Source organism: Cryptomeria japonica, chromosome 10, assembly GCF_030272615.1.
Source record: "Cryptomeria japonica chromosome 10, Sugi_1.0, whole genome shotgun sequence".
Classification (NCBI taxonomy): domain Eukaryota; kingdom Viridiplantae; phylum Streptophyta; class Pinopsida; order Cupressales; family Cupressaceae; genus Cryptomeria; species Cryptomeria japonica.
Window position 1 is genome coordinate 336793940 of NC_081414.1, and position 21181 is coordinate 336815120.

Consider the following 21181-nt stretch of genomic DNA (forward strand, 5'->3'; position numbering starts at 1 on the left):
CACTATGTCTCCCCATAAACCCGTTTGATCAAATTTATTTGATCATTTGTAGGGCGTAACCCCTACCGGCTGGGAGCCTTCTGTATTTACAGAACTGAAAGTGCCACATGTATGGCCACACGAGCGGATGCCCTTACTAGCACCTTTTTGTTTTAGAAGCCCAAATCCTTCTAGTTGTTGGGGCAGGAGGTCGGACCTCTGGTAGCGGCCCACACACATACGGTTCTTAGTAGAGATGCAAAGTTCGCCATGGGGAGTTTTCATGGGGACTGATGCTTGGCTGACCCGAGAAGTGAGTGCCGAGGGTGGAGCCAGTGAGGTCAAGCATCTAAGTATCCGCTCTAAATAGCGTAGCCTCGGGGGTAAAACCCTATGTGGGATCAACAACTATTGTCTTGGCCAGCCATAAGAATTGTGCTTGACTTATGTTAAACATTCAAACACTCAAGACCAAACAACAAAACATTGTGTCTTTTGTGTCTTCAAGTGTATGCAAAACAATTTTACATCAAACAACACACTTTTCTTGGAGTCATTTGGAGTCTAAACACTTGCAAACATTGAGTCCTCATCAACATTGTGTCCTCTTGTCACGAAAAATAGTCAAACAGTTAGATTTGGTCACAACAAAATGACTTCACAGATTGAAAAAAAAAATTGCACGAAGTTTACAGAAACGCGTCTGTGTCTGTTTTAACCGCGTCTGAGTCATCTAAACACGTCTGTGAAGGGCATAATAGCGTCTATGTGTCTAGTAGCGTCTGTGTCAAACAGAGACACATATGTGTCTAGGAATCACGTTTGTGAAGTATACAGAAGCGTCTATGTCCAGAATTGAAAAATTTCACATTCCTACAAACAAAAGAAATCAGTTTCGGAATACTTGAGCTTCTTAGGTTGTTTCTTCAGGTTTCATCTAGCATTCAACCTGTCTTTGGGTTTTCACACAGTCCATCATTGCTTCACATCTCATTTTACATTCATACTTGTCTAAACTTGAGTCAAAAGGTCACTTGCTTGTCCTCATCATACTTTGTCAACACACTACATACAACAACACTTTGCTAAGTGGTCCCTCATCAAGGTTTCTTACCTTTGGGTCTCATTTGGTCTTACTTGGAGTCAAGGTCAGCTTACCTCATCAAGAGAAACTATCCTCTCTTTGGAAGTCACACCTACTCTACTACATACATACTTGGTCTTACACTTTGGACATTGCAAGTACACTTCAGACTCATTTACACTCCATCCAACTCTTGGTCTTCCATACTTTTTCCATTTTCATCTAGTCTTACACATCTTGGTTAATACCTAGTTCATGGTTGAAACCCGTCTTCAAAAATCTAGGAGAGAAACTAAAGAGGCTCAAGAGTCCGCAAACATGAGTTCTTATGAGTATGACAACGATTTATTTTTCAACCCTGAGCACACTACATTGCCTGACATGGATGTTTATAGAAACATTCCAAATGTGGAAAACGCAGACACTACAAACAACAATGCTACACACAATGACAATGTGGACAACTTTTCAATACATTCAGCAGATGTGGAAGAATCCATTATGAATCCCCATTTCAATCGATTGGTTGAGGAAATAATGAGGAGGGATAGACAATACTTCTTACATATGATGGCACAAAGTGGAGCCAAGATACCTCATGATTTTGACATGTCTCAAGTTATGGAAAATCGACCCTTGCAGCAAACTCACTCCAACATGGATCAAAGGAGACCTAATAGTGGAGGAAATAGAGGACCACATATGGTACCTGAATCACCATCAGCTTTGCTTCAAAAACCAAAGGTCCCACATACACATGGTCAAGTATATGATACTTACCTTCGTAGACCATTATGGAAGTCTTATGCAAATAGATATGCTCAAGCTATGGATCAACCAAAACAATTAGATATGCAAAGGCATGCTTAAAATTTGGACACAAGGAAACCCCGTGTCAAATTTGGGGGCAACACAATAGAACATGACATGCTTGTAGAATATGGTATACATGCGCAAAATAGATATGGGGTTCCTCAATATGAATCTATGCCAAGTGCTCCATATATGCCGCATCAATATAGACCTCCTCCATATGAACATGTGTATGATCAATATCATCCATATATGCAATATGCTCCTCCTCCAATTGGTGCCTCAAACATGGGGTATGCTTCAAGAAGTCGATCTCCACCTAAGAGCAATTTGGAGCAACAAATCAGGGACTTACAAAAGAAAATGGAAGACATAAATACACCAAAGCCAATGTACACAATGAGAGACATATGTCCTTATCCATTTGACAAGAGCATTCCAATGCCTCCATTTCCTACACACTTTGTGATGCCTAAATTTGATAAGTATAGAGGAAAAGGGGATCCTAAGGCACACATAAGACGGTTTTTCATAGCTTACGTTGAAGTAGCTTCAGAAGAGACATATTTGATGAGATTATTCCCACAAAGCTTAGGTGATCAAGCTATGGAATGGTTCTCCCAACTCCCACCTGGTATTAAGTCATGGGGTGACTTAGCAGAGACATTTATTCAACATTTCTCCTACAACATAGAGACAGAAATATCAGTCACTACTTTGTGCAACACCAAGCAAAAGAGGGAGAGTCTTTTGCATCATTTTTACAAAGATGGAGAAATCTAGCCAGCAGATGCTCTTGTGAAATTCCACAAAAACAAATGGTGGAGATGTTCACACAAAATGTTAACAAAGACATTGGCTATGATCTAAGAAAAGCTTGTTTGTCCACCTTCAAGGACGTTATTGAAAAAGGCTTAGCAACAGAAAAGGTCCTAATTGAGCAAGGAGTCATTAAGATATTTAAGGAGAACAAAGATGACTTTAAAGGAAAAGACAAGCCAAGATTTTGGAATAAAAAGAAGAACATAGTCAATGATGGTGTTGTTGATGCCAACACAATGCAACCCAAATTCATCTTTTCGGGATCAAGTTCTACAAACAATCAAGTGAATACTCAAACAACTTCTAGATCACGAAGGAAGTACACCCCATTGGGAGAACCACTTGAATTAGTCTTCAAAAAGCTTGTAGCAAACAAGGTAATCACGGTTCCAGATTTTCCTCCATATGAACCAAAGGTCAAACCAAATTGGTGGAATGATGATGAGTATTGTGAATTTCATAAAAGCAAGGGTCATAAGACAGGAAATTGTCATCGACTAAAGAACATCGTAGAAGATCTCATTGATAGAGGTGACATTGAGATTGAGGGACACTCATCCAATCAAGAACAGGAGATGTTTAAGGAACCATTCCCAAAGCACGACAAGGGAAAAGCTAAAGTCACAGATGATCAAGCCAACTATACTAGAGCACCTTATAACTATGATTAAACTATCAATCACATCTCGATGGACAATCATATCTCTACTATTACCATCAAGAACAAAAACCCTGAGAATCTTCCTCAGAGACCCAAGATTGTCCTAAGAGGTGTTGGATCTTCTTCCGAACCTACTTCTGAATGTCATGTTACTACTCGTCGAGGTAAAATTACGTTGCCAGGTCCCACCACTAAAAATACCGCTTCTTCATCAACCAAACCTGAGTATGACCTTGTAGAACAGTTAGGGAAGACACCCGCACTCATCTCCATACTTGAGCTCTTATGCATATCCCCTACTCATAAATCTATTCTTGACAAAATCTTGAGAGACACTACCGTTCCTACTGATCTGAACGTGGACCAGTTTCAAGCCATGGTGGGATACCTTTCCATTCCACATTCCCTTACATTCATAGAAGCTGATGATGCCTCCGTAAGTCAGCGACATAATGCACCATTACATATTGAAGCCTTCATACACAAACATCGAATAAAGCGAGTCCTGATAGATGGAGGAGCTGGTCTAAACATTTATACATTGAGCACCATTAAACAATTGGGATATTCTGATAAAGCTGTGAATTCAACAAATCAAATCACCATCAAGGCATATGATGATGAAGAGTGCTCATCCAAGGGCACGGTCACCTTACCTCTAAGAATTGGGCCAGTCACAAAGGATGTGGTTTGTCAGGTCCTAGATCTGGATCTCACTTATAATATATTGCTAGGAAATCCTTGGATTATGAAATGAGGGCAGTCCCATCGACATATCACCAATGTATTAAGTTTCCTCATAATGGAGTCGAGGTAATAGTTAACAATGATCCTAATCCGTTCATATATTGCAATAACCTGAGATCACATACTAAGACCATCATTCCCAGTAATCGTGAAGCTATTCCTTCTTCGGCATACATTGACCCTGAGTCATTGAAACCTTCGACATCAAAACAAGATGAACTTAAAGGCAAATTTCAGGACAAAGGCATGGGAGAATACACTTTAAATCAGACCATGTATTTACGACAAGTCATGAGCTCTCCAAAAGAATATGGAAGGCCACATCCTAACAAGAAAATATCCATCAGGGTATTCAAATGGGATACTACTACCTTTCAAAGATGGGGCGAACTGGAAGAGGAAGGTTTATACAAAATGCTCTACAAAGACATTGAAGATGACACACAAGATCAGATCAATATACCCTGTGAGAAATATGGCAAAGGCTTCAAGATTCTACAAAAATTTGGGTATGATGGAAAAAGCCCTCTTGGGTTACGCAAAGAAGGCGTTATGGAGCCCTTACAACCTGAATTGACTATAAAAAGGGAACGCTCGAAGGGACTTGGTTTTCTGACTCCCAAGATCCACACTAAAAGGACAGAAGAGGCATCACGAATCAAAATTGCCAAAGTTCAACAAGAGGATCGCTATTCCACAGATTCCAACGAATGGGAATGGGGTTCAGACAAATCCTCCAGTGACTATGAGCTCATTGAGACATTCAGAGAGCCAGATAAACCCACAGAAAAAGAAGAATTTTATAAAAAGTTCAGAGTTGGTCAAGAAACAACCCATAAGGATTCCACACAATCTTTGTCTCACGGTTCTAGGTCGAAATCACATAGGATGAGAACACCTATCCCAGAATGCGCTACTAGTGATGACAATTTGGATTCGCTTGCAATCGAGACTGATGAGGAGAGTGCCATCCATGACCTTGACGATTGCCTTGATATACCTGAATATAACCACATCTTCACTCTTAACCCCGCAACCTCTGAAAACATTAAAGGCCTTCCCCTTGTTCACCACCAACTCATTGACTAGGATTATGAGGGACCAGCACAGTTTGACACATTCCAAAATGACAAAGCTATTATTGACTATTTGGGCATACGAGATGATCTTCCCCCTGGGGACCACAAAGCAGGATACACTATAGAACTCAACAACATAGCATATTTTGGTGAGGGTGTCGGACCTTCCAATCGCAAAAATGTGAAAATAAGAACAAATCAAGGGTCTTATGGCGAAAACCACACTGTGGCACTATCTGATCCCAAAAAAGTAAAAAGAAAGGATGTATCTGAGGGCGAAAACCTCTCTGAGGCACTCGAAGATGGAAGGCTTGACATTCTCCCAGCCTCGTATGAGGAAAAGTCATCCATGTTGGTAGAGGAGACTATCAAAACAAACATTGGTACGGAAGAGGTTCCACACAACATATTCTTGGCTAAATCATTGACAGAGTCTGAAAGGTCACAGTTCATAAGTTTCTTTAAGGAACGACAAATAAACTTTGCATGGTCATACGCTGATATGCCTGGACTAGATCCAGATTTGGTAATGCATCATTTGATAGTCAAACCGGGGGCAAAGCCAGTGAAACAGAAATTAAGAAAAATGCATCCACAAGTGGCATTACTAGTCAAAGCAGAGCTGGAGAAGTTATTGGATGTCGGATTCATACGCCCAATTGATTATCCTGAATGGGTCTCCAATTTAGTATCTGTCAGTAAACCAGATCGCAACATCAGAATATGTACAGATTTCAGAGACATCAACAAAGCTTGTCCAAAAGATGACTTCCCATTACCAAATATTGACTTGATCGTTGATCTCACAGCAGGTAACGAAATGCTATCATTAATGGATGGATTTTCTGGTTATAATCAAATAAGGATCGCACCCGAAGATCAACATAAAACATCATTCACTTGTCCTTGGCGAACTTTCTGTTGGAATGTCATGCCCTTTGGGCTAAAAAATGTAGGTGCTACATATCAAAGAGCAATGACCACTATCTTTCATGATCTCATGCACATAACAGTGGAAGATTATGTTGATGATCTCTTGGGTAAATCAGTAGACAGAAATACACATTTGGACATACTTTCAGTCGTCTTTGATCGGTTGGAAAAATACAAAGTAAGATTAAACCCCAAGAAATGTGTCTTTGGAGTAACCTCCGGGAAACTCCTAGGATTCATTGTGTCCAAAAGAGGAATCCAACAAAGGTCAAGGCTATCTTGGACATGCCGCCACCCAGAAATATCAGTCAACTTTGATCCTTACAAGGGAGACTCCAGTCTATACGAAGATTCATAGCACAACTTGCAGATAAGTGTAATCCTTTTCAACACCTGCTACATAAAAATATCAAATTCAAATGGGATGATAACTGTCAACAGGTTTTTCAGACGCTCAAAGATTATCTTTTGAATCCGCCAGTTTTGATGCCACCAGTTCCAGATCAACCTTTGCTACTATACATATCAGCTACTCCAACAGCACTGGGGGCACTCTTAGCGCAACAAATTGCTGAGGGCAAGGAAAAGGTAGTATACTATATCAGTCGCACATTGGTGGGATATGAGCTAAACTACACACCAATCGAGTGTGCATGTCTCACCGTGGTCTTTGCTTCACAGAAATTATGACATTACATGCTCACTCATAAGACTAAGTTGGTTGCAAGAATAGATCCATTAAAATACCTTCTCAATAAAGCAACACTTACTGGACGGCTGGCCAAATGGGTAATGATCCTGAGTGAATTCGACATCGAGTATGTGGATAGAAAAGCAATAAAAGAACAGGCAATCGCAGATCAATTAGCAGATGCCCCCATGATTGATGATGTTCCTCTAAATTCAAAATTTCTAGATGAATCCATTTTAACAATATCACATGCAAGGCCATGGCAACTATACTTTGATGGCTCATACACACAGCATGGGGCAAGAGCTGGTATTCTCTTTATAACTCCTCAAGGAGATTCTATACCAAAATCATACCGCTTATCATTTCCTTGCACTAACAATATAGCGGAATATGAGGCACTAACAATTGGATTACGAATTGCAGTTCAGTGGAAGATTCAGGAACTTCATGTTTTTGGGGATTCCCAACTTGTCATCCATCAAGCAACTGATGATTACCAAACAAAAGATGAAAAATTAATACCTTACAAGAAAATGGTGAATGAGCTAAAACAACACTTCACAAAGATAGATTTTGAGCAGATACCAAGAGAGCAGAATCGTGCTGCAGATGCCATGGCTACAATTGCTTCATTGATTGATCTACCTCAAAATGAGACCTGCTATGAGTTCTTGGTGGACAACTTGTTGGTCCCTTCATATGAGATCACTCCTACTGAAATGATATGTGTTGTTGGTCCCGAATCCCAGTTATATGGTTCCATCTTCACATACCTTCGCGATAATATCCTACCTCCTGATCTATCAAATAACCAACGTCACACTTTCATTCGCCAATCCTCTCGATATGTCATTTTAGCTGATATCCTATACCGGCGAAGTCTAGATGGCACTCTTCTTAGATGTCTAGAAAGCGACGAAGCTCAGATTGCGTTACATGAAGTGCATGAAGGGATATGTGGTTTGCATGCTAGTGGTCCTACCTTGGCCAAGAAACTCATCAGGACTAGATATTACTGGCCCAATATGGAAAAAGACTCATATCAGTTTGTCAAGAAATGTAAGCAATGTCAAATTCATGGAGACCTCATACATGCGCCAACACAAGAACTACAACCACTTGCGTCTCCTTGGCCCTTTTGTCAGTGGGGACTTGATCTCATAGGCAAGATTCACCCTTCTTCCTCTAATGGTCATAAATTCATTATCACAGCCACAGAGTATTTCACAAAGTGGATTGAAGCCGTGCCTCTCACACAAGTCACTGGAAAACAGATTGCTACCTTCATCCTTAACTATATCATATGCCGATATCGTATTCCTGTTTCCATTATTACTGATAACGGGCATCCCTTCAAAAATCAGGATGTTCGTGAACTCTGTGACCGCTTCCATATTTCTCATCGTTTCTCCACATCATATTACCCCCAAGGTAATGGCCAAGCTAAGGCATCTAATAAAACAATCCTTAAAATCCTCAAGAAGATAGTCAATGACGCTGGCTGTAATTGGCATATCCAACTCAATCCTGCACTTTGGGCCTACCGCACAAGTCTCTGCACACCTACAGGAGCTACACCCTATTCACTTGTTTATGGCACTATAGCCATCTTGCCTATTGAGGTTGAGTTACCCTCTTTACGGGTCTCTTTGCAAAACATCATCACTAATGAAGATTACAGGGTCTCTCGCTTACAAGAACTAGAACTGCTGGATGAACGGAGACAAACTACTTTTAATCATCTCAAGGCTTACCAACAACGAATGAGTCGCAGCTACAATCACAAGGTCAAGCCTCGCACATTTGAGGTACGTGACTTGGTTCTCAAAGAAAACCCCAAGAATCAGCAAGACAAAGAGAAGAAGGGCAAGTTCGAACCAAATTGGCTTGGTCCTTACATCGTTATAGCAGCATATGGATCTGGGGCATATCAGCTCTCAACTACAGAAGGTGAACCTTTGGAGGATCCTATCAACAGCATGCACCTTCGCAGGTTCTACACATAGCTCATTGGAATATCCTAATTCAAAAAATACAAAAAAATCAAAAAATACAAAAAATACAAAAAAATCAAAAAATACAAAAAATACAAAAAAATCAAAAAAATTCAAAAAATACAAAAAAATCAAAAAATTCAAAAATACAAAAAAATTATAAAAACAAAAAAATCATTACCTGGTGAAAACCTGGCAAATAGGCACCTGGTGACAACAAAAAAATTGAAAAAATCGAAAAAAGTAAAGAGAAATAATTTCGTCCAACGGTGAAAACCACTTCGGTGGCGCCTTGGGCAAGTACCATGGTGAAAACTAGGTCACCAGCGCCATGCGTAGAGACATTGCTCCTCCCTCCTTTAGGATCCACTTTCATCCTTTCACTTTGCACACACTCACGACCAATTCATCCATAATAAAATTACCCATTCCCATCATGGCTTGTTATTGATCTACCTAAGATTGGTTAGCCATTCATAATAAACCTCCCTTTTCACCTCCCTTTCTATCCATAATAAATCAGATCCTATCTGTGGCTAAGGCAAATCCTGTGTCTAGTGATGGGTACAGTTTCTTCCAGCTTCCTTCAGTCTATCTGCGCACAATCCGCAATAAAACAACATCTGCATCGCCAGTCCGCAATAAAATTCCATCTTCTTCACAATAAAGTATCAGCTTCATGGATTCAGTCAGTTTCAGATGAGACAGCAGCAACAATGAGCTTCAACAAATCAAATCTTTCAACAGACTCAGACAACATATGGTTCAGTGCGATCTATCCTATTTGTGAAAGTAAACATTGTGACCACAATCAAATAAAACTTATACAAGTGACAAGAGACACTAAACTTGAGGACTACAGTGGATGTTGGTATCGAGTCTTGGTTTTCTTTTGATTTCATCTTTTTGGTGACATGTCTTTTAGCTTTTTCAGGATGTCTCTGACTAGAGATTTTATCTCCAGGATGTCTTTGACTAGAAAGGCAAGGATGGGGTATCGTCACCTATTTGTATTTGTTGTCTGTGGATTGTCTCTTAGTAATGCTATGACTTGTCCAAGGATACGAGGACACTGTGAGTCTAGTGTGAACTGGGGCATTCCTTGTTTGTGACTGTCTTATCTCCATGCAAACAGGTACAATGACTTTCTGGGTCGAACATATGCCTCGATTGTCATAACCTACTTTCCATAATAATAAAGCTCAATGATGATAACACACAAGAAGCTCTTTCATGTTCATATCTTCTATCTTTCATCCCCCTTTCTTGATTGACTTCCATCGTCCTTCTTGAATCCGCATAGCCTGCTATCACATGACTGAGTATAATGACACATCAAAAATATTTGCATTTCATGAAATTTGCACCTGCATTTCCACATATAAGCATTTCATACATACATATAGATATCACAACTGCATCATATCTTGCACACAACACCTGTTAGCACAATTTACATTTACATTATTATATTCATCTGCATTACATACATTCACATTTGCATCATGCATACACATATTAAACATAAAAGAACAAAAATATTGCATTGCATCATATACATATTTGCATCCATATCATAAGCATCACATAAAACAAAAATCATGAAACATCTCATCACATAGGTAAACATGCACATAGCTGCCGTAAAAATGAATCATCTCATATATATAATCAAAAGTGTCATGGTACAATGATGTCAAAAAATCATATGGCTACAAAATCACCTGCAGGTGTCTACACCATCATACAAAAATGGTACAATACTGATACATAGGGAGCCCTCTAAGGCTATGATGAACTCCCTCCCTCGGAGCCACCTGGCCTCAACAGAATCTAAGCCCTAGACGGACCTGCCCCAGGATCATCTCTCCTGTCCCCTCTATCTAGTGGTGGTGGAGGACCCATAACTCCACCACTCGATGCCTATCTCCTCCGGCTCCCTCCCGTAGCTGTCACTGTCCGCGATGGTCTATGGAAGCTCCTTGCCCGCTGATCTGCTGGCACGGCACCATAATAGAGGTCCTGCCAATAGGCAATCTCCTCTCCTGCCCGCAGGACATATGCATAGCCTGCCCCTGTGTCCTCCGTCGCCTGCCTCCCTGCCCTCAGCACTGTCTCAGCCTCTGTGTAGCGCTGAATCACCTGATCTCTCTCCCGCTCAGTATCCCTGAGCCTCATCCTGAGCTGGTCTCTCTCCCTCTCCAGATCCTGTATCTCATCTGCTTGGCCCTGGCAGATCTCCCTGAGCTCAATCAGCTCATCCTCCTCTAGATCTCCCCCCTCTGCCTCTGCTTGTGGCTCTCCCTCTGCGGGTGCCTGCCCTTGTACCTGTACCTGTACTGGTGCCTTTATGGGTACCTGTCTCTGTACATGCCTCGGTCCCTGTACCTATCTCCGTCCCTGCTCCTGTGCCTGTACTGGCACCTGTCTCTGTACCTGTCCCTGTCTCTGTCCCTGTGCTCTGGGACCCTGTGTTGCCGGTACCTGTAGGGGCAATCCACCGCGACCCCTCACCACCTGAGTCTATCCCTCTTGTCCACCCTCTCTCTGAGGTGCAACTCTCCTCTCCCTAACTACTCCCCTCCGCCTCTGTCGGCCTCTGCCCCCATCACCTCCACCATCATCATCATCATCCCCACCTCCATCTCCCTCCAGTAGCTCTCCTGGATCTGTCAATCGGGGGAATGGATGCTCTGCCCAATATGCTGCATACTCTGCATCCATCCCGGCATCCTTGATCTCTGGCCACATATCCTAGGGTAGGGGCACCATCTCCCCCAGCTGTGTAAGCGCCTGATCATATGACAATAAAGGCCCAAACTGCGCCTGATCCCTAACTGTACGGGCATACATGCCCGATCCTCGTGGCATCCTCTGGATCCTGCCATACTGCCTGCACACCCTGTCCACCAGCTATCTCTCTAATACATAGGGCATCCACCCAATCAGGTACCTGCTCCGGAAGGTGTAGGGCAGCTCCACTGCATCATCCTCCCACTCCTCGCATCCCAGATATGGTCTCCAGATGACCACATCAATGTCATCTATCACTCGTCGCCAATGCTCCAACCTACCAATCCGCGGCTGTGATGTGATCATGTCATACAAATGAACAAAGCTGCGTCCGTGACCTCTACCCCTAAAGTGTATTGGTTGGGTAATCGGCAGATGCTCATAGGCCCAAACCTGCAATAGTGTCACCCCACAGCCCAATCCCACTGACCCATGGTATACAAACTAGTGAAGCTCGTAATATAAATGGACTAGCACACATGGTCCCCAAGCATATCTGGTGTGCTGCATCACCAGTGTCTCTAGTGCTCCTCCCCAGCCCACAGCCAATCCCCGTGTTGCCCTGTCTAGACATAAGAACCCACTAATAGCTCCTCTGATCATGGCTGGCAATGCTAACCCTGTCGCGGTCATGGTGTCCCATGCCACATGCCCTGCCCTCATCTCTAATCCAGGATCCTGAAACACCCGTCTCAATGCCTCCCTGTCTCCCTCACGATCATATGGAATCAAATCTCCATCAATCGGTATCCGCAGTATCCTATAGACATCCTCTAGGGTGACTGTCATCTCACCCATCGACAAATGAAAAGTGCACGTCTCTGAATGCCATCTCTCCGCAAGCGCAGTCAACAAACCCATGTTTGCCCGAAACTCAGGCACATATAATATATGTCTCAAGCCCATCTCCTTGATGGCAGCTCGCTCCTCAACTGTCAGCTCAGGTCGCAATCTCTGAGTCGACGAGAATCTTTCCCGTGACTCCAACATAGGCAAATACTCCTGCAGTCAAGCAAATCAATTGTGCCAGTCATTGTGGCATTCACTGTTCATCACAAAATGCTATCTAAGTGCATATGGCTATCTATCCTAGTGACACTCACTGTTCATCACAAAGTGTTGCTTCTATCCTAGTAGTACTCCTTGTTCATCACAAAGTACTATGTGTGTGACACTCACTATTCATCACAAAGTGTTATTCACATTTGCACTCCCTGTTTATCACAAAGTGCTGCTCATACTTTGGGTACTCCCTGTTCATCACAAAGTACTCTATCTTGGTGCTCACTGTTCATCACAACGTGCCTTGATCTATCCTAGTCTTCCTAGAGGACCTGCTTGAGTGTATCCTCTCAACAGCTTATCCAATCGACAGCGTATGTTCATCACAAAACTGTCGATTTGACCCAGAAGACAAAACCTTGCATTTTTAGACATAAACGTGCTTTTAACTCACAAATGCGCCTACAGATTGCACAAGCGCGCCTATATGACATAAACGTGCCTATGCTATACATAAACATGACTGGGTGACACAAACGCCCCTGCATGACGTAAACGTGCCCGCATTTGACATAAACGCGGTTCCAGACACAGACGTGCTTGGCACCGACACAAATGCACCTGGTGGACACAGACGCGTCTGACACTGACGCAGACGCGGTTACACGGTTTTGGACTTTTTTGTACCCTATTCCTAAGCACATTTATTTCTCTAACTAGCATGCATTAATGACAAAAGTAAATGCGTCAAAGTACGAGGAGGTTTGGTGGTACTTACCAGCTCTCCTACCTCTGCTAGTCTCTAAAATCGGCGAACGCGATCGAATTTGTGCATGAAGGCCATCACTGCTGACTGTTGCTGCTCTTTTCTCGCTCTGCACTTTGATCTCGTGAAGGTGTAGATGACAATGAGGATGTCTTTTTCCCGTGGTCTATCTTATAGCCTACCCTACCCCTCGCCCTCGTTTCCCGAGTCAGTCTTCTTCATCCCGTGACTTTGTCACTTTATCCAGTCAGTCCATTCTATCCCGTCTTTCTTATCGAGAGATTTTCTGCAATCTTTTCAGACATTTTCATCCAATCTCTTGAGGGGGCATATCATTCCCATACTGGGGCAACTCTGTATCAGTTCATCTAATCTTCTTTGAAACAACGCGACAAGCCGCATTGTCTCAAAGAGGGGCAAAATGTAGACACCCAAAATTCTCATGTTTAATTAAGTAAATATTTTATTTATTTAATTATCTAAGCCTAATTCTTCTATTAATTAAATAAATCTTTATTTATTTAATTAATTCATTTATCCTCTTCTAGCCTTATTTCTCATTTAAATAAATACATTTATTTATTTAAATTATCCTTTTCCTAAATTAAATAAATATTTTATTTATTTAATTGATCCCATTTCTTCTATTAATTAAATAAATCTTTATTTATTTAATTAATTCATTAGCTTTTTCTACACATGACACATGTCATTCATCTCTTAATTCCTACACTACCTACCTCTTTCATTATTTTATTATTTCTTCTACCTACCCTCTAATCCTAGCCGACCTCCTTTTTACACCTCTCAATCTTATCCCTCCATTTCATATTGTGTCTTCTATTTAAGGAGATGCTTCCTTCATTATCAAACCCCTAATCGCTATTCATGCTAACAACTTGATCAATTGGCTATACTACGATCCTACTTGCAACCACATTCCGTTCTTTGTTGAGCTCTTGTGCACATAAAATCTGAGAGCAAACATATCAAGCAAGATCGATGGAGATAGGAAGAATGGAGATCAAAACCCTATTGGACATGTGATGGTATAATCTTTGTGATTTTGTTTTATTTACATTGTCTTAGGTAATCTTCATATGTTATGGTGGATCTTTGTTGTTGTTAGGCTAGGGTTTTTGTGGTTGGATTCATTTAGCCTTTCAATCTTGTTATTATTGTATCCATTTTCACCATATACATGTACCTATTGTATTTTATTTTAATTATGCACTTATGATTTCATTATGATTATGCCTTCCTAAATCCGCATACACTCCCCTAAATCTCGTCAGCTTGTGCAGACATGTGCTAGGTTAAGTTGGGGGGGGGGGGGGGGGGGGGGGTATTTAATGGTTTGGTTTCCAAAGTTAGTAATTATTCATCCTTTTCAGTACTTAGAATTGATTGCTTGCCATCATTGTTTTAACAAGATATTATTTCACGCAAGGAAGTAATAAACTTTGTCACCAATTTGGAGATATGTATGGAATTTTCAATTTTGTAAATCTGACGAATATTTTGGTTCTTCGTTTCTTAGGTGCAGAGTGTTCTATACTAACAGAATAAGAAATGGGTGGAGATCCAATCTGTCGTGAGCCAACAATCCATGATGCTCTTTGTGAGCATTACTTAGACACCATGGCTAGCTTGATTACTTTTTGAAAATCAGAGATTTTAGTGAAGAAATTGCTGCAGAGTTTATGAATTCCTTCAATTAAGGAGAAGCTACAGTTAAAGGTTTAAGGGTAATTGCTATGGAGCAGCGGATAGCTGAAGTAATATGGTTGCCGCAGGAAGGAGAATTGTTTCTAGAATCAAAAGACGCAAGGAGTGCCAAGGCAGAGTTTATACTTCCCACAGATGGACCTCTAACGGTGGACAAACAAGGAACTAGGAGGGTTTCCCTACTAGCTAAGTGGCCTCAGGTAGCTTTATATGTCATGAAATACATTACTTGCGAATGGAGATATTCAAATCTACATTCACCACATTTTAAATTAAGTCATTTACGACATGGACGGAGGATGAATGTCCCTAATTTTCTATACCACCTCATTTCTACAAGTGCTAAAGAAACACGGAAGAATGGAAATCATTTCGTCAGCCATCATGGTTTGGTTAAATTGCTTGTAGAACATTTCTTAAAGACGTTTCACAGATGGAATGGGGGGTATTTGAGGACATATTGCAGTTTAGGGTTGAAGATGCTCCTATTGAAGATGCTCTTGTTGAAGATGCTCCTGTTGCAGAGGATCCACCAGTTGAAGAAGAAAATATTGCAGAACCCTCTTCTCCCGTAGTTACTGCAGAGGATGATTTTCTCATTGCCGAAGGAGCTGTGGTTATTGTGTAAGAAGAGATGGTTGAGGCAAATGTGGAGCAACCCTCCACTTCTCTTCAAAGAGATTCACCAATTGATAAGAGAAAAGGGAAGGATTTGGAAATAAATTAAACGGATGAAGAACTTATGGTTCAGCCACATGCAACTCAAATTTCTCCTGCAACCAAGAGGCGTAGGTCAAAAAGAAAAACTCCTACAGCAGGGCCACAGGTAGAAACCATTCATGCAGCCACTCCAAAGGTTTATGTGAGAAGAACACGGAGTAGAACCCAGAAGGCTCATCCAGCAGATGATCCAGAAAAGGTTATTGCAGTAGAAACATCAGAAGAGGGGAGCCCTATAGAAGTTGAAATTCAGGAAGAAGGTGATGAAGATAGATTGTCAAATCTTGCTTTTGTGGCACAACAGCTTGAGGAAACTATTGAAGAAATTCCATAGCAACTTGAGGAAACTGTTGGAGAAATTCCATAGCAGCTTGAGGAAACTATTGGAGAAATTCCACAATAGCTTGAGGAAACCGTTGGAGAAATTCCACAGCAGCTTGAGGAAACTATTGGAGAAATTCCACAACAGCTTGAGGAAACTATTGGAGAGATTCCATAGCAACTTGAGGAACTTATTGAAGAGATTCCATGGCCTAAGGTAACACCTATTAGACCTCCATTATCCCTAAGCAGTTTATCTATTGCTTTAACATTTTATAGACAATGGGAAATAGAGAGGGCTAGATTGCAAGGGGTTATTGCCAAGCAGCAAAGAGACATTGAAAAGAGGGATAACAAAATTGAGGAATTAAAAGCTAAGGTTGAAACAATCATTAGTATGGTCCCCAAATTGATGCAATGTAGGGCACCTCCAAGGGTTTATGCTTTGCATTTAAAGGAGCGGTATTTAAATTTCAAATTGAACTGCATTGTCAGAGACCTTAGCCCCTCTTTAGAAACCCCTGATGAATTTTATTATGCTTACCAGACTTCTCCAGCGGCTGTGAAGAATTTGCTATGTGAATTTTATCTACATAACTATGTTGTACCCTCAAATAGTGAGTGGAATCCTTTGTTATATATTGGAGATATCCATATAAAATCTTTAATGTCATGGATTCAAAATGAGATCAGCATGGGACCACAAGCCAGAGCATACAAAGACTTTGAATTTGACTGTCCAATGTCATTAAGAAAAGAAGCAAAAGAACCAAGAGCTCTTTATTATGAATCGCAGAAAGTACTGGTAAGAGATGATGTTAGGAAACTAGTGCTTCCAATGAGAGAGCAAATATACCAGGCATATGAGCATTTAGTTCAAACTGACAGTGCAGCTACAATAGATGGGTTAACTAGGCGCTGGAATAACTTACCAGAAAAATTGAAGCAAGGAGAACCTCATTCACTGCAAAATTTTCATGGAGCTATGCAAAGAGCCCCCAAATATATACAATTGGGTAGAGAGAAGGCCAATAACTAGTTACCACTGATTTTTCAACCTCCTATTCTTATGTGGCCACTATTGGGATGGAAGCCTATGGATCAGCCCTATGATGCAGTTACAGAAGAATCAACCAGATGGTCTAGGCTGGAAAAGATGAAAGGATTTTACTAGAATTTAGCTTCAGGAGGAACAGGCCAAGGAACCATTGGTGATCTGAGAATTAGTGCAAGTCATAAATTTTCCTTTTGTTGTAGGATCAGCAAGCTCTTAAAGTTGGGGGGCATGATGAGTTGAGACATTGTCATATTTCTATCCTCAGAACTCTTGAGTTTTTGTCATCTTTTGGTTGGCATAGTAGTAGTGATGTATTGGAAGTTTACTATATGTATTCCAAATGTTAAGCCTGAACCTATTAAATCATGTTTTATCTTTGCCAATTTATTCTTGCAGCCATGCCATTTATTCCTGCAGCCATGTGATTTATTCTTGTTGCCATGCGGATTATTTAGGGCAATATCATATGTGAAATTAATAGATGTCTTGATTAAATAAAATGTGTATGTATGTTCTTGTATGTTATTTTTTTTGTAGTGCAGGGAATAAATGATGCTGCGATGGATGTTTGCCTATCGCATCTGTTGAAGGGGAGGATACTCAAGAGATGACTGAAGATCAAACTGTAGAAAAGTTGAGCAAGCGTAAGGGATGGCATAAGAGGAGCAATCAAGAGATACTGCCAATGTCTAACTTAAGTGGACATTGAAGTTGTAAATACCGCCATAGTATGTTATGACTATGGTTCGGTTTAGATCTGCGTTTCCTGCAGCATAACTCTAGCTATCTCCTTTCTCGGTCAATCATCCACCTCCTCTTTTTGACGTGATTTGTGTTGTCTATTGTAGATAATTTCTTTTTAATAATAAGCTCTTCTTCTTCTCAGAGGTTAGATAGAAAGAGAGAAGAATAGATCAGAATATTTTTCATAAGCATTTTTGTGTTTCTTTTCATATTGAATCATGTAATGACTTTCAAAGAATGATGAATAAAATTATGTTATTCAAATCTTTTAGAGTTGTTTTTCAAGAAGCCTGTTATCACTCATCCAAGGGGGGCCACTTGGTGAGTGTTCCTGTGCATTCACTAAAATTTGTTTTCATTCCTTAGCTGTAGTAGATGTTCTTGCATTAACTGTTCCTGCAGTCATTAGAAACAAATCCACTGACTATTCCTGCAGCCAAGCTAGAACAGAGTAATTTCTGTTTATCAGCATTGAACTCATCTAGTATTGCTTTTATGAGTTTATGCAGAAGTTTTCTTGTAGCCTTTCTATAGTTTCAATTCTTGATTATCCTTTCTGCATAATGTTAGTTGCTGCAGTAATGCAATATAGTTGTCATAGGAATTTAGTGCATATATAGTGCAGACCCATTTCAAGTATTACGTCCTTGGGTTGACAATCAAATGAACACTAGCTATGAAAATAGTGACTTTACCAAATGAATGTCCAAACTTCGGATTGAGACTTCAACTAGAGTTATTATTCTTATTGTTGGGTTGAACACCCATGACTGACATTTGTAGGTATGACATGTTACAAGCTAGGGTTGTCGTTGCACCAAAAGATCAACCTGTCAATGCCCTATACAACCACTAGACTTATAGAATCCACAGGAGGCTATTAAACCATGTCGTGAATCCATGTGAGGGACGTTGGCGCACTGCCAACAATCCCCCTCCCAACATCACTTGTCATGTCCTACATGATTTGAACTTGTGACCAAGCTCTGATACCACTTGTTACAAGCTAGGGTTGTCGTCGCACCAAAAGATCGACCTGTCAACACCCGATACAACCACTAGACTTATAGAATCCATAGAAGGTTGTTAAACCATGTCGTGAATCCACGTGAGGGATGCTGGCCCACTGCCAACATGACATTTTGTGTATAAGTAGTCATGATGCTTGATGTGAAGGTAGGAACACTAGTCATAGGAGTTGTTAAAGGAATAGAATGATTAACTTGACTAGGAGGTTGTTTATAACCTAGGTTTGCATCACAACTCTTCATAGGCATGATATTAGAATCAATAATATGAGAAATACCATGCAAGATATCAACACCATGTTTATCACTTTGAATCATTCTTTTTAATCCTTCAATCAATGGGAGAGCTTCACTTTCTGAGTATTCTTGACTCATCCATTGTTGAAGATTGCCAAATTGATTGTCCATCTTTGCCAATTGATCAACGTATACCCTAGTTAGTGATTCCTCCTCATTGTGAGAATTATCAAGAGGATAAATAGGAATATGTGAAGGATGGGAAGAAGAAACAATATCCTCATTGAAAAACCTAGCCAAATTAGGCTCCATTTCCTCGATAATTAAACCTTGGGCAGCCTTAATTATACAGCTTCTTCTAATGGGGATATTATAGGTAGGACTAATAGTAGTAAAACTCATGCACTAGGGAACAGAAATTGAAAAGAATAATGCAATCTTCTAAGAATTTGAAAATTTAAAATTAGGGCTTTGCTTAAATAACCTCTTAATTTTAAAAGTTTGAAAGGAGAGAAAATCAAAATTAAAATTAGGGTTGTCCAAATTTAACCTCTTAATTAAAATTTTGAGATTTTGGAATGTTGAAATATTGAAGAAATCAATTTAATTTTAAAAATTAGGGTATGTGTAGTGAACCACTTAATTTTAAAATTCAAATTGACAATGGAAATGTTGAAATTCATATTTGTTTTCAACCTTAGGGTTACCTAAAATCAATAAAATTTCACAAATCTCTGGAATTGTGTAGTAAAATACAGTCAAAACAAGCTCCCAAAATTTGAGTAGAAAAATTTAGGACCAATTAGGTAGCGACTTGGTCCGAACACACAGTCTAACCAAATTTTTTCCAAATTTTTAGGGAAGCGAGATATTGTGATTTTTATGCATGTTCCAAAAGGATATGGAAATTGGAGATGTCGATATATGTGAAATTAAGCCTTGAAGTTAGAAATAGGACACACTTAGAAAGTTTGATAAAAAAAATCAATTGAAAGGACAACAAAAAGGGCACACTTAAGGGCCAACTTTTATGATGTCTGGAAGAAAGACAAGAGGTTTTAGATTTAATTGAGCCAATTAAATGCTTAAAGGAAAATTTGAAATTGCACAAGTTTAAATTAATTTTTAAAATTAAGGTTTGTTGCATAAACCACTTAATTTTAAAATTTTAAATTTGAAGATTTGGATGATGCAAGGAAAGGAAATGAATTTTGAAATTGAAAAAAAGACTCAAATCTGAAAAATTAATTCAATATCTACACAATCCACAATGTCAATTTTAAAATTAAAAATTAGGGTTGTTTGATTCAACCACTTAATTTTAAAAAAAATTGAAAATTGAAAGTGTAAATGAAAACTTGAATTGTAAAATTGAAGAGTTCTCATATCTAAAACAATCAATCCAATTTAGACAAATAACAAGCTCAATTTTGAATCTAAAAATTAGGGTTTTTGTGCATTCAAACTCTAAATTTTAAAAAAATGCAAAGAATTCAAACTTGTAAATGAAAATTTGAATTTTAAATTGCATACACTCAAATCTAAAAATGAAAAATCAGAATTAAGGGTGTAACACATCGAGTTCACCAAAATGTAAAGTCAAAAATTGGGAACCTTAGCCAAATTTTCCACTTGAAAGAAGAGGGGATCTTTACTAAGGTTCAATTTTCACTTGAGGAGGACTTTATTCAAAAGAGGGGGATGAATCTACTAGATATAATCCCAAAGGATGCAAGGATTGAATACTAAGTAGATTGATTGTGATTGAAATGCAATTGACCCTCTTTTGTAAGTTGTCAAGTTGAATTAAGACTAAATGCTAGAAATGAAGACAAAGTAAGTGAAAATAGTGAGCTACAGATTCGAGATTCAGTCGGGCACCTAGATCTGAGAAGTTTGAGATGATTCAGAGTTGCTTTGTGAAATCTAGCAAAAGTTGCAAGGACCGTGTGTCCGGACAGGGGCACCCTCCTATCGGT